Here is a 14,143-nt window from a genome sequence, read left to right as displayed (position 1 = left end):
CCTTCCGAGGAGTGGCTGGTGGGTTTGAACTGCCAGCCGTCTGGTTAGCAGGCAAGTGTCTTAGCCACTATGCTACCAGAGCTCCCCAGAGCTCCTACTAACTAGTTAAGTGACCCTAAAGTATTGACTGTTCCCTGATAATAACATCCACCTCTTGAAGTTGGTAAAAAATTTAAAAAAAATGAAAAACTACCATGTCAAAAGTACCACATACCCAAATAGCACTACATATTCTATACAAATACAGTAGACCTTCAAAAAGTGAAATTTTCCCTCTCTGCACTCCTTCCCCTTTCCTAGTTGAGCGACATATATCACATAATGGATAGACAGTTCTTTTCTAACGCTATTCAAGGCCCATTTTATTCTTTCACCATTCATCCAACAGGTCTCTATTGGGCTGCCTTCTATGCCTGAGTACTGCGACAGGACCTGGGAGGGCAAGAGGAATAATACTTTATCCAGTTAGGGAGACAGTCACATAAACAAAGCACTACAGTACAGTGTGATGCAACACAAGATGCAATGTTGTTGTTGTTATGTGCCGTCAAGTCAGACCCGACTCATAGCAGCCCCTCTTTGGGTTTCCAAGGCGGTATCACTACAGAAGTAGATTGCCCAACCATCCTTCTGAGTAGTGGCTGGTGGGTTTGAACCACCAGCCTTCTGGTTAGCAGTCAATTTCCTTAGGCACTATGCTACCAGAGCTCTCATATGTATGTGATATTTTTAAAAGGCTTAATGACATTTAATTTATAGCTTCAAGCCCTCCCTTAACAAACCTCTCCTCATTCTACTTCCCAGTGCCAAGGAATACAGTGTCTGAGATTTGTGGGTATCACTAAGGCTCATTAGCACTTGCCTCACTTTCTAGGAACCTTGTCTCCCATCCATTAACTCCTTTATCTTAAGTTCCAGAAATAGTGATTTTTTTCTTCCCTTAGATCTATCGGTTGCAGAGATATAGAATAGTGTCATGTTTCTAATGAAAGTGACTTCCTTTCCATGCTTTAAAACCGTTCTCAAGGGCTAGAAACTATGGAACAAAGAATTAAGGTAAAGATATCCAGAATATAGCACTTAGGGGGGAAAAAAAGGCTAAGTATGGCTCAATAAATCTCTTTGTGCTTATGATACAAGGAGCTCTGGTAGCGTTGTGCCTAAGGCACTTGACTACTAAAGAAGGCTGGTGGTTCAAACCCACCAGCCACTCCTCAGAAGGAAGGTTGGGCAATCTCCTTCCATAGTGAAACTGCCTTGGAAACCCAAGGAGGGGTCGCTATGAGTCAAGTCTGACTCGACAGTACATAACAACAACAGTTTATAATATACGCACGCTTCCAGGACCACTGAAAGGTATGAAAACTTTTGTAAGTCAAGTGTAGCTTGGTGAAGAAAGAAATGTGTATGTTTAAAGGCTATAAAATAATGGACAGGGTCATCTTTCTTGCAGAAATTCCCTGGAATGATGTAGAAAGAATGTTTCCTAAAAATGGAGAAATGAACAGTATAACTTTTCAAGACTCCTCCCCCAACTCATTGGGGAAGCTTGGACTAACATTCAGGTCATACAACAAATATTTATTGAATACCTACTATGTGCTAAGGCTGGTACCTGGGACACATCCGTAAAATAAAATTGTCAAGCAATCCTGCCCTTTTGAGGCTTATGTTCTAGTTGTGAGAGGCAGACAATAAGCATAATAATAGTAAGTGTATCTTAGAATACAGCTCCTGGTGGTGCACATGGTTTATGCACTTGACTGCTAACAGAAAGCTTGGCAGTTAGAGTCCACCCAGAGGCCTCAGAAGAAAGGTCCAGTGATCTACTTCTAAAAAACCAGCCACTGAAAACCCTATGGAGCGCATGTGTACTCTGAAACACATGGGATCTCCGTGAGTCAGAATCAATTCAGCAGCAACTGCTTTGGTATCTTGTTGTCGTTGTTGTTAGCTGCCTTTGAGTTGGTTCCGACTCATAAAGACCCTATATATAGCACAATGAAACACTGCCCATCGTGTGCCATCCTCACAATCCTTGCTCTACTTGAGCCCATTGTTGTAACCACTGTGTCAGTCCATCGTATTGAGGGCCTTCCCCCTTTTCTCTCACCCTCCACTTTACCAGGCATCATATCCTTCTCCAGGGAATGGTCCCTTCTGACAACATGACCAAGTTAGGTGAGACATAGCCTGGGCATTCTCGCTTCCAAGGAGCATTCTGGCTATACTTCTTCTAGAACAGATCTGTTAGTTCTTCTGGCAGTCCACAATACTTCCATTATTCTTCACCAATTGCACAACTCAAAAGCATCAAGTCTTCTTTGGTCTTCCATATTCATTGTCCAGCTTTCACACACATATGATGCAACTGAAAACACCATGGCTTGGGTTAGGCGTAACTTAGTCTTGAAAAAGATATCCTTGCTTTTCAGCACTTTAAAGAGGTCTTTTGCAGCAGATTTGCCCAGTGCAATATGATGTCTTATTTCTTGACTGCTGCTTCCATGGGTATTGATTGTGGATCCAACTAATATGAAATCTTTGACAACTTCAATCTTTTCTCTATTTATTGTGATGCTGCTTATTGGTCTGGCTGTGAGGATTCTCATTTTCTTTACGTTGAGATGTAATCCATACTGCAGACGGTAGTCTTTAATCTTCATCAGTAAGTGCTTCAAGTCATCCTTACTTTCAGCAAGCAAGGTTGTGTCGTCTGTGCATCCCAGATTGTTAATAAGTCTTCCTCCAATCCTGATGCCATGTTCTTCTTCATATAGTCCAGTTTCTCAGATTATTTGCTCAGCATACAGATTGAATAAGTATGGTGAAAGGATACCATACTTACTTAATCTATATGCTGAGCAAATAATACCATATCTTAGAATACAGTAAATGCTACAGGAAAATAAAAAGAGCTAAATTAGGCAAATTAGAAGAGCTAGTGTTGTAGTAGAAATAGGGGGTTGCAATTTTTAAAGAGTGATCAGGATATATTTCACTGAGAAGATGTCATTTAAGCAAAGACTGAAAGTATGTGAGGGAGAGAGCCATGTCACCATGTGAGGATTTTCCAGGCCAGCACAAAAGCCCTGAAGTAGGAATGTTTCTGATGTATTTAAGGAAGAGAAAGGAGACAAGTAAACTGGAATGAAGTAACCAAGAAGAAGATTAGGAAGTGAAGAGGTCAGAGAGATAACGCTGGATAGAGTAGATGATATATTTATAGGCCATTCATTGGTAGGACTTTGGTTTTTACTAAGTGAAGGAAGGGTTTGTGGAGCAGAGTCATATAACCTGACTTACATTTTAGAAGGATCACTCTGGCTACTATCTTAAAAATATTCTGAAGGGGGCATGTAAAGAAACAGAGTTATTAATTAGGCACTTGTTACAATAATCCAGGAGAAAAATTACGATATTTTAGACCAAGTCATCAGATTCTGGATATATTTTGATGGTCAAGCTGACTGGACTTCTTGAAGGGTTAAATGTGGGGTGAGAGAGAAGGAGAAGAATGAAGGATGACTCGGAAGTTTTTGGTCTAAGCAAATAGAAGGATGGGTATGTTACTAATAGAGAAAGTCTGCAGATGGAGAAAATTTAGGGGGAGAATTTTGAATATCAGTTTAGCTGAGATAGAGCCAGATTTCCCAGAATTCCCTTCCCTGTATGTTTCCAGGTTATATAGGCCCAAGATAAACTTGAACAAGGTTTGGAAGGTGAAGCAGCACCATGACATGCTGAAAGTAAGTGTAGGGATCTTTGGAGGCTTGCACATGTTGCTGATAGGCTGGTCCACCTCACTGTTCTTAGACATAACTGGACCTGTAGTTTCTGCAGCTTCCACCAGATCATCTTTTTCAGTCTTGCTGACTCCTGGGGCAGGTGGAAAGGAGATTTGGTGGGACAGTGGTTAAGACATTTGACTGCTAATCAAAAAGTCAATAAATGGAACCCATCATCTGCTCTGTGAGAAGAAGATGAGGAAGTCTGCTTCCAAAAAAGATTTACAGCCTTGGAAACCCTATGGGGCAGTTCTACTCTATCCCAAAAGGGTCGCTATGAGTTGGAATTGACTCCATGGTATTGGGTGGGTTGGTGTTTTGGTCCTCTGGTACTACTCATACAGAAGTACCACAACTGAGTGCTTTAACAAACAGGGATTGATTCTCTCACTGTTTAGGAGGCTAGAAGTCTGAGTTCAAAGTGCCAATTCTAGGGGCTAGGTGAAGCTGAAGCCTTGGGCTTCAGCTCTGCCTCTTGCACTTGGCCCATTGGATATAGAGGTGTCTCTTCATTCAGGCAGCTGCTGGCTGCTGAGGCTAACAAGCCCAAGGTCGACAAATAAAATGACACAGTCCCTATATCACCAAACAACAGAGCAGCCCACTAATTCAAGTTCAGAGACAGTACCAAGATTGGCAGTCCCAACATGGCAGACTGCTAAATAAAGACGTGGCTACATGCAGGGTCCAAGTGTGCCAAAAAGCTGCAGACCTTCCTCAATGCTCCTCCTTATATGCCAGTTGTTGTTGTTATGTGCTGTCAAGTAGGACCCAACTCATAGCGACCCCTCCTTGGGTTTCCAAGACAGTATCACTAAGGAAGTAGATTGCCCTTTCTTCCGAGGAGTGACTGGTGGGTTTGAACTGCCAGCTTTCTGTTTAGCAGTCAAGTGCCTTAGGCACTATGCTACCAGAGCTCCTTATATGCCAGTAGGAGACCACATCTTTAAGGCAGCTACTCAGCTGCTCCAGTAGATTCCACCACGGAGTTGATTACCAGTCTCATCATGGTGTATAATTATATCCAGCTGCCCAGCCACTCAAAATCAGGCCCAACCAAGTTGACACATAGTCTTAATTACCACAGTGGGGCAAGTGGATGTGCAGCTCAGTGAGAAAGGGAGCCAGATTCTCAGCAGGTCATCTATGTTGTCTGTCACATTGTCAGAGTTGGACAAATTCATTGGACAAGAAGTTGTCAGACTGTGAGACAAATGTTCCAGTTTGTCATTGTAGCTTCCAGTTTTGTCCTTGATTGCTCCCACTTTAAGTCCAGCTTTTGTTGCCAATTGCCAGTCCAGCTGACCTATCCCATAGACTTCTTCAGGAGCTTTCACACTTACATAAATTCTAAATCCTGTAATGAATCTCTTAGTCCTTATCACTCATAGTGGTTCTCATTTCTAATTGAACCGTAACTGATACAATGAATATGTAGGTATGTATGTAGTGAGACATCAAGTAGGTATTGGATATAAGAGTCTTGAGTTCAAGGAAAAGGTCCCAATTGGATGTGTAATTTGGGAGTCATCAGCATACCATATTTTTTCAGAAATGGTCTACCCACATAAATAATGCACACTCACATATAATGTGTAGAAATGATGAAATTGTATTAAAAAATTCTGGCATAGTGCACCCATACATACACTAGGCATGTTTTGTGACATTTCCACAAGGGAATTTCAGCCTCATTCACCCTCATTCACCCTCATTTAATAGTCCAAAAATGTTACTTATGATCATATTTGTATAATAAAGGTATAAACCATAGCCAAGAAGTCATGATCAAGTTTGGTAGTACCCTAGCAATCGGACATACAAATTGACACTGTGCATTTGCTCTGGGGCAGTACATGGACAGGCCTGAGAGCAGTGGAGTTCATTGTAGCTGATCTGTATTCATGTATCTTGTGCTAGAGAGAGGCAGAGGGTTGGGTGGAGGTCTGGGTGTGGGGCTGCCACAGACAGAGCATAGACTTGTCTCACAGTGGGTAAGCATCATAGCCCACATTCCACAATGCTTGCCCCATGTGAAGCCAGGTGGCAGGATAGTGCAGGTGTAGGTACTCTGGCCCCTGGACTTGTCATGTCAGAGTGAAGGATGCATAACCCTTCTACACCCATGGCTCTCATGCCTGCCGTGAGGGGCCTGCACATACCGGATATTCAAATAGCCCCAGCTCAGCAGCTGGCTAGTGGGTGGTGGGGTGGAATGTGAGCAGTTGCAGCACACACGCCTAAGCCTGCCTGAGTGGGTTCTCCAACCCAGGGTGCACAGATCACACACTTCCTGGACTGGGCCCAGCTGCTCTGGCACGGGCTGTTTCTGGGGTGGAAAAGTGATTTCTTCCTGCATTGAAGAATGCAGTTTGCAGAGCAGGGGAGGCATCCCGCTGAGAGAGAAGTTACTTTAAAAACTCGAGGGTAAACTGATGAGGGTCTGCTGCTGACACCAAACATTGACACTAAGATGAAGACTTAATATTAAATTCATTGGACAGAAAAAAAAAAAAAGAGAATTTGAAATCATCAACATAAAAAATATTCTTATAACACTTATGCAAATAATGTGCAGGGCTGCAGGATGAGTAAAAACATATAACACGCATGTTATTTGCGTAAAGATACAGTAAACCATACAGTCACTCCCATAGGGCTTCCAGGGTTGTGAATCTTTACAGAAGCAGACTACTTCATCTTTCTTCCAGGGAGTTGCTGGTGGGTTCAAATGCCTTAATCACAACACAATAGAGTAGATAGTATTTAAAGTCATAAGGTTGGATCAGATTACCCAAGAGAGAACAAATAGATAGAAAAAGTCCAAGAACCAGACCCTGGGACACTCCTTTGTAAAGAAGTCAGGGAAGAACCAGCCAAGGAGATTGAGACAGTATGGCCAATGATATAGAAGGAAACCTACAAGTTGAACCTATTTAAAGCCAACAAAAAGTATATCAAGAAGACAGGGATCAACTGCGTAAATGCTGCCAGTTGGTTTAGTAAGATGAGGACTAAGAATTAATTTAGTAACATTGAGGTTAGTATTGATATTTTATAAGAGCAGTCTGGGAGCTCTGATAGTGTAGTGCCTAAGGCACCTGACTGCTAACCAGAAGGCTGGCGGTTCAAACCTACCAGCCTCTCCTCAGAAGGAAGGTTGGGCAATCTACTTCCATAGTGATACTGCCTCGGAAACCCAAGGAGGGGTCACTATGAGTCGGGTCTGACTCAGCACATAACAACAACAACAAAGAGCAGTCTGCTGAGGTGGTATCAGTAAAAGTCTGATCATAGGAGGTTCAAAAGGAAAAGGAAAAAGAATAAGTGGAGAAGATACCTCTTTTGAGAAGTTTTTTGAAAAAAGAGCAGAGAAATGGTGAGGAATAAAAGGTCAATAAAAAATTGTGTTTTGAAGTGTTTCACAGATTCATTGTTATTTTTTAACAGTGGATAGTATTCCATTGTGTATATACCATAGTTTGTTTACCCATTCATACATTGATGGGCACTTTAGGTTGTTTTCCATCTTTTTGCTATTGTGAATCATGCCGCACTGAACATGGGTGTGAATACATCTATTCATGTATTCAGCTCTTAATTCTCTAGGAATCTGGGGCTGCTTATAATAGTGACAGACATGAACAAGGACAAAGGGTGCAATGAGATTAGACATGAGAATCTCCAGACAGATAGCGGGAGCAAAGCAGACTACACAAGAGACCAGGGAAGAGAAGAGAGGTTCTGATTGGCTCTCCCAATTATTATTTATGAAATCTTGGATTAGTCTTCTGGGCTTCACCTTCTGTGTGTATGAAATGAGGGAACTGGAATAGAAAATTTCTGAAAGTAGCTTTCAGTCCCTATTATAATATTTTAGACAGAGTTTACATAACCATAATATTGGGGAAACAGCACCTCGAGGTCACCATGGCCCTGCTTATCTCATACAGTGCACCGGTGCATACTCTGTTAACTCCGCCAATGCAAAAGTATCCATCATGGTTCTTTTCTTTCATCCTGCCTTATTCTTATTCTTCTTTTGACTGTCAGCACCAATTTTACTTCTATCTTCCAACTTCTCTCCTTCCTTTAATCCTCAGATTATCTGCACACATCTCTCTTCCTTACTATGATATTAATGCTCAAGGTTCTGATTTTCCACTTGGTCTAGTAGTCTTCAGCCCACCCCTGCCAAATCCAACTCAGAGTCACCACAGGAAGCCTTAGTCCCTCTCTCTGCCAAGACCTTCTGTATCACCCTTGAGCAAGACAAATACAATTACAAGCAGTGCCTAGATTACAAATGTGTTGTGTTCCTAAATCTGTCTGTAAATTGAATTTGTATGTAAATTGGGAGATTTAGGTGGGTTTGTATCCACTGTCAGTTAGTCAAATGTTGCCTTAATTTATAGTATACACTGTACCTTTCTACACATAAAAAAAATATTAAAGAAACACTTCCAGATACACTAAAATATCTTAAACAAATGATACAGTAATAATAATAATGGTTTGATGTGTGCCACAAAATAGCACCCATTTGTTACATGTAGCCCCATGGTTATGAATGACATCCATATCTATGTGTGTCTTTAAGTCATATTTGTAAGTAAGTCGAAACATGTATACAGTTCCTATTTAGCCTTACTTTAGTGCAAGAAGAGGAGCTCTGGTGGCATAGTGCCTAAGGTATTTGACTGCTAACCAGAAGGTTGTTGGTTCAAACCTACCAGCTGCTCCATGGAAGTAACATGGGGCAACCTACTTCTGTAAAGATTTACCACTTTGGAAACCCAAAGGAGGGTGCTATGAGTTGGAATCAGCTTGATGCAGTGGGTTTTTTTTTTTTTTTTGGTGCAAGAAGAAGGGAGCCCTGGTAGCACAGTCGTTAATGTGCTCGACTAGCCAAAAGGTAGGCAGTTCAAACTCGCTAGCCACTCTGCAGGAAAAAGATGTGGCAGTCTGTTTCTCTAAAGATTTACAGGGATGTTCTAGTCTGTTCTATAGGGTCACTATGAGAATCAACCTGACTAGACAGTAGGGGGTTTGGTTTGGGGTTAGTGAAGAAAAGGCTTGAAGCCTTTTCAATGACTTAAAAGCTGCACATGCAACAAGTTATCAGGTAATTTTTTTTGCCAGTAGGAGTTGGTTCAATCATTTCAAAGTGAGGGCAAATTTACATAACATTAAAGAGCAAATATGAGTTGTCTGTAAATCAGACATTCAAAATCTGAGCCTACAAATCATTGTACATACTTTGAATTTTTAGTGTAATAGGCTTCACTGGAGTTACTCATAACTACAAGTTGTAGTAAGTTGGAAAGTTTAACCCAGAGGCTGCCTGCACCAAGTTCTTAAATCCCACTGGCTGACCTGTATTTGTTTACAAAGGACAGGAAGCCTTTTATCCTCTCTCTATATATATAAACAACACATTTTACAAAGCATAAGCAGAGAGATCTGGAATTGTGCCTGTTCTTTCCATGAATATCCTCGATATAGGGTATAAAGTGCTAGCAGTAGAGGCCCTAGCCTTGTCCCTTTTGAGTGATTTTCCTTCTAATGTTCTATTTATGCAGAAGAGTGGCTCTTCAACTATGGCGGACAGTCAGAAACCTCTGGGAGAATCCACTGAAAGCTATTAATCCTCATCCAGCAAAGGTGTGCATATGTCCAAAATTCTACACATAGCTGTAGGAAGTTCACAGGCCCTCGGGCCCACCCAAGGATGGACCCTCTAGAATCCTGTAGATGCCCTTAGGGTTGACCAGGATTCATTCCTGGAGGAGACCTAACTCATTTCTCCTTTTCAGACATTGAAAGAGGGAACATCCAGCAAAGAGGCTTACATGCTATTCCTTCTCTTATCTTGGGGAAATTAAATTCCCTGGGGACGTAGGGTGAAAAATTCACATCTCATGACTGGAAGAGTTCTTTGAAGCTTGTCTTTCCAGGTTCACATCCACAAAAGTAAATCAAATACTTCCTAAAATCTCTAGGTCACCTTTCTTGACAGTACACTCCCACCCCAATCCCACCTTTACATGCTTTACATCTCACTCCCATCCTTGCAACTTTGCGATTGTAGAGTTAGGCTGAAATTTAATCTATGTTCCAAACAGTTTCTAACACATTGATACTTAATTTTTGTTATTAATGATATTATTTCTAATATCTTCTTTTTAGAAACATATAGCATAAAATGATGCATAGCTTCCTAATCTTCTCTTTTTTTTTCTAATTATTTAGAAATGTGTGCTTTTGTGTAGTCATCGGTTGTCATTAAAGGGAACACTGATAGTTCCTGTTAGCAATTGCTCTGCATGGCAAGTGGCTATCTGATATCTTTGGTTCACAGGTTAATCCTTGACATTTAATAAACTGCAATGATCTCACATTTAGGTCTTTCCCCACTCACTTAATAAGGGCAAAGGACATTATAAAAACTAACTTATTAGGTTAGCTGCAAAAATAAAAGTAATTTTTATGAGTAAGTAGAAAGTGAAAAGGTTTTCTTTCTTTTCTCCCTATGTTTTTTGAAGTTTAAAGGTCTAGCTTTCCTTCGGAAATACATGATGTCTTATAATACTTGTATAGTTTGCAGATTTTCTTTATAATTTATTTGTCTGTAACTTAATTTTTTATGATTTAATTTCTTGAACAGTAAAAAACAAAACACCAAACCCACTGCCATTGAGTCAATTCCAACTCTATTAAAAAAAAAAAAAAAAAAAAAAGTGCCCCACAGGGTTTCCAAAGCTGTAAATCTTTACAGAAGTGGACTGCCTCATCTTTTCTGAGAGAGTGGCTGGTGTTGTTCGAACCACCGACTTTTTGGTTAGCAGCTGAACGTCTTAACGTCTGTGCCACCAGAGCTCGCTTTAAACAATAAATATACTATTAATTAAAGGTCAAAAAGCAAAGTTTTTACTCCCTTTTTAAAAATGAAACTAGATTGCCTTGAATCACGATTGACTTGTGTTTTCTAAAAAAAAAAAAAAAACCTTCACTCATGACAACTCCACATAATCAACCAGTCAATATTTCAGAAAGTATTGAATGAATTAAATTTCATAGGTCATTAACCTGCCTAAATCATCAAACATCAAGCCATTAGCAAGTTGATTTTATGCTACAGTAGACTTAGATGGTAAAACTAAGGATATTTCTCTGGTTCTCCTACCTTCAGAGGAAAAAGTATCCCAAAGCAGCCTTGAAAAATACCCCAATGTCACCTCTCCCACCATATGAGAATTTTTATTTTTACACAGAGTCATGGTTATAAAAAGGATAGAACTTTTAAAGATCCAAACATTTTTCCCTAAAATATATTCTTACTAATGTTCTGCTTCGGATGAAAGTTGAAATCTTAAGCAGTGACTTACCAGACTTGCAGCTGTCAACTCCTTGGAGAGGTACTTCTTTAGTTTGAGGTTGTGGCTGAAACTTAAAGTACAAAATCCACTCAGTTAAGCTGCCTGGCGTTAGTGACTTCGTTTATTCTCATGGGCTCCACAGCAGAGGGAAAATCCCAATCCCTTCCTTCTGCAAAATCTTAAATCGATGACTTTGCTGTCTCATCCTCTTTAATTCTGCCACACTTCAAGCCATGGACGAAAAACACAAAATCTTGGCTTACTTGTCAAAGAAACATGTAAAAATACACAATTATAAATTGCAAAATGATTGAAATATTTCTTCCAATAGATATAGCTAAACCTATTAGCTTTTGGTTTGTATATATTGGATAAGAGTAAGTTTTTTAAATGCAGGAATGATATGTACAGCAAGGGACAATTTTGCTAGCCAGAGAGAGAAAGGGAGAGTGATTCTAAAAGTAGGCAGGATGGTAATAGGACCCTTTGGGTCTGACAGTTAATCCAAAGCACTGTACAGGAAGTGCACTGGTTAGCTAAAGTTAGAGAAACAGTGGCCTCTTATGTAGACCCAAATGTCATACTGATTATATACGATATGGTAACTTGTAGTTTATTTTGACAGTCATCTTCGAGTTAAAATACAGCATTAGAGGGCTGCAATGGAAAAGCCATCTCCAACACAATGATTTTCTTTTTTATGAATTAGGTCCTAAAGTCTTATTCTGTTACTATCCTGTCTGTCCTTCCCAGTACTATTACCTCCCCACTCCTAGAGATTTTAAGGATGCAGACATACTCTATTGAAGTTCAATTTTTTAAAAAAAGAAAAATGAGGCAACAGCATGTGAATTTTCATTATTCTAACAGTTCTGGCTTCCTCCATAGTGATATCATAAGCAAACAATCTTACAGTGTTTATTTTGACAACCTATATTAAGAAAAAATCTTACAATTAGGAAAAATAATTTTTTTCATATGGAGCAGTTTCACCCAATTCGCACAAAAATATAGACAAGCATAACAGGCACTGAGAGGTTGGAAGAGGTAGTCAGAAATTCAGTTTCTTCCATTAATCACCATGCTCATTTTAATTTCTTTTATGCCATTTTCTCAGATGTGAGCACAGTCAAGAAAATTAGCACATGTGGGTGCCTCCAAAGTCTAGTAACAAGTTGATCCTAAAGAAAACAGAGAGGCTGCCCCTGGCTCTTTTTGGATTTGTTTTTTACCGGAGTCTTGGGGTGCTTTTGTGTTTGGAGGAATCTGAACCTCCAGCAGGCAGACACTGGTATGCTTCCTGTAGTGATGTGTTAGAGGGCCGTCCAGAATAGACCGTGATGGTTATACAGGCAAGGTCTACACTAATTGTGGGCTTATCTGATAAACTGTCTGTTAGGGATAATTCCCAGAGGTCTCATCTTAGGCGGTATCATAAAGTAATGTGAAATAACACAGCAGAAAACTTTGAATCCAAGACCATTTTACCACTCTATTTCCTCACATGAGGTAGCCTTGCCATGCTATAGTATTGTTTACTAAACACAAAAACAGGAATTATGAGGATAAATTTTAAGATTCTGAGATAATTATTTTGTTGGTTTTTAATCTGTATTTTCCTGAACAGCACACATAAAAAAGTCTTACCTAGAAGACTGAGATAAAGGTTAGCATACACCTTCATGACATCTATCAAAATGTGCTCTCAGTTTGGATCTTGGCTCTCAAAAGTATTCACTGAATTTTCACAGTAACCCTTACTGGGCACATTCACCGAAGTCCAAGGGCACATCCAGGAATAAAACCCAGCCCATTGGATATGTTTATCAGAAAGGTCTGGGTATCTAATGATGATGGTTGCTATAGATGGTTTGCTGATGATCTGCATATACATTGCACATTGCAGGTGAAATCCATTTCTCAGTTCAGATTATTTACCCATAAATAAAGAGCCCAGGAGGTGCTAACTGAAAGATAGGTGGCTCAAACACACCACTGTCACCAGGGGAGAAAGCTGTGGCAATCAGCTTCTATAAAGATGACAGCATTGGAAATCCTATGCAGTAGATCTACTCTGTCCTATGGGGTTATTTGAGTCAGAATTGACTCTGTGACACACCACAACAATAACAGGGTCTACCCCTAAAAAAGTTAATACAAGGGTTAGGACTTCAAAGCTACATTCAGGTCTTGGATTAAAGTTTATCTTTAGGTTTGTAGTTAGTGTTGGGATTAAAGTTCAATTTAGGGTGAGGTTTAGATTTAAGTTTAGGGTTAGTATTTATGCTAGAGTTAGTGTTGATGTCACAGTTCCTCACTGGCACTAGAGTTAAGGTTAAGACTACAGTTTGGTGTTAGAATTAAGGTTAGGATTAGATTAGAATCATGGAAACAAAGGACAATTTTTTTTACAAAAAAGCAATTCTTCACAATTTCTCTTTCTATGCTAAAAGAAGACATCTCTTACATTTTTGTCCAGCCTTTTTGAGGCTAATAAAGCACAGTTGGGGAAGAACCCTCATTTTATAATATTCTAAGATTAAATATAAGTATACTGTGTTTTGCAGTTTCTAGAGTATATTTTTTAAATATCTAGTGCTGAAAACGCAAGTAGCCCTTTTAATGTCAATGTCAACACCCTAAATGTCAATTTGTAGGTTGTATTCAGTTTGTACTGCCTTCCCTTGACATTGTCAACCTCTAAAATAAAAGCTGACATTATTAAGGAAAATAACCATAATCTGGAATACACTAACACTCTGCCTGAAAAAAAAAAATTAAATAAAAACTCTAAGCACCAGTTATTCATCAAACACCAAAAATAGAATATATAACTTTTTTTTGCACTCATCACATTGTGTAATTACTTTATAATTGCTTTTATGTTCTCTAAATTAAAAAGAAAAAAACTTCTTAAATTGTGATTTAGGTGAAAGTTTACAGAGCAAATTCACTTTCCATACAGCAGTTCACATA

Source organism: Orycteropus afer, unplaced genomic scaffold (genome assembly GCF_000298275.1).
Source record: "Orycteropus afer afer isolate SDZICR_OR568_19922 unplaced genomic scaffold, OryAfe1.0 scaffold00024, whole genome shotgun sequence".
Classification (NCBI taxonomy): Eukaryota; Metazoa; Chordata; class Mammalia; order Tubulidentata; family Orycteropodidae; genus Orycteropus; species Orycteropus afer.
Note: the sequence above shows the minus strand (reverse complement) of the source record.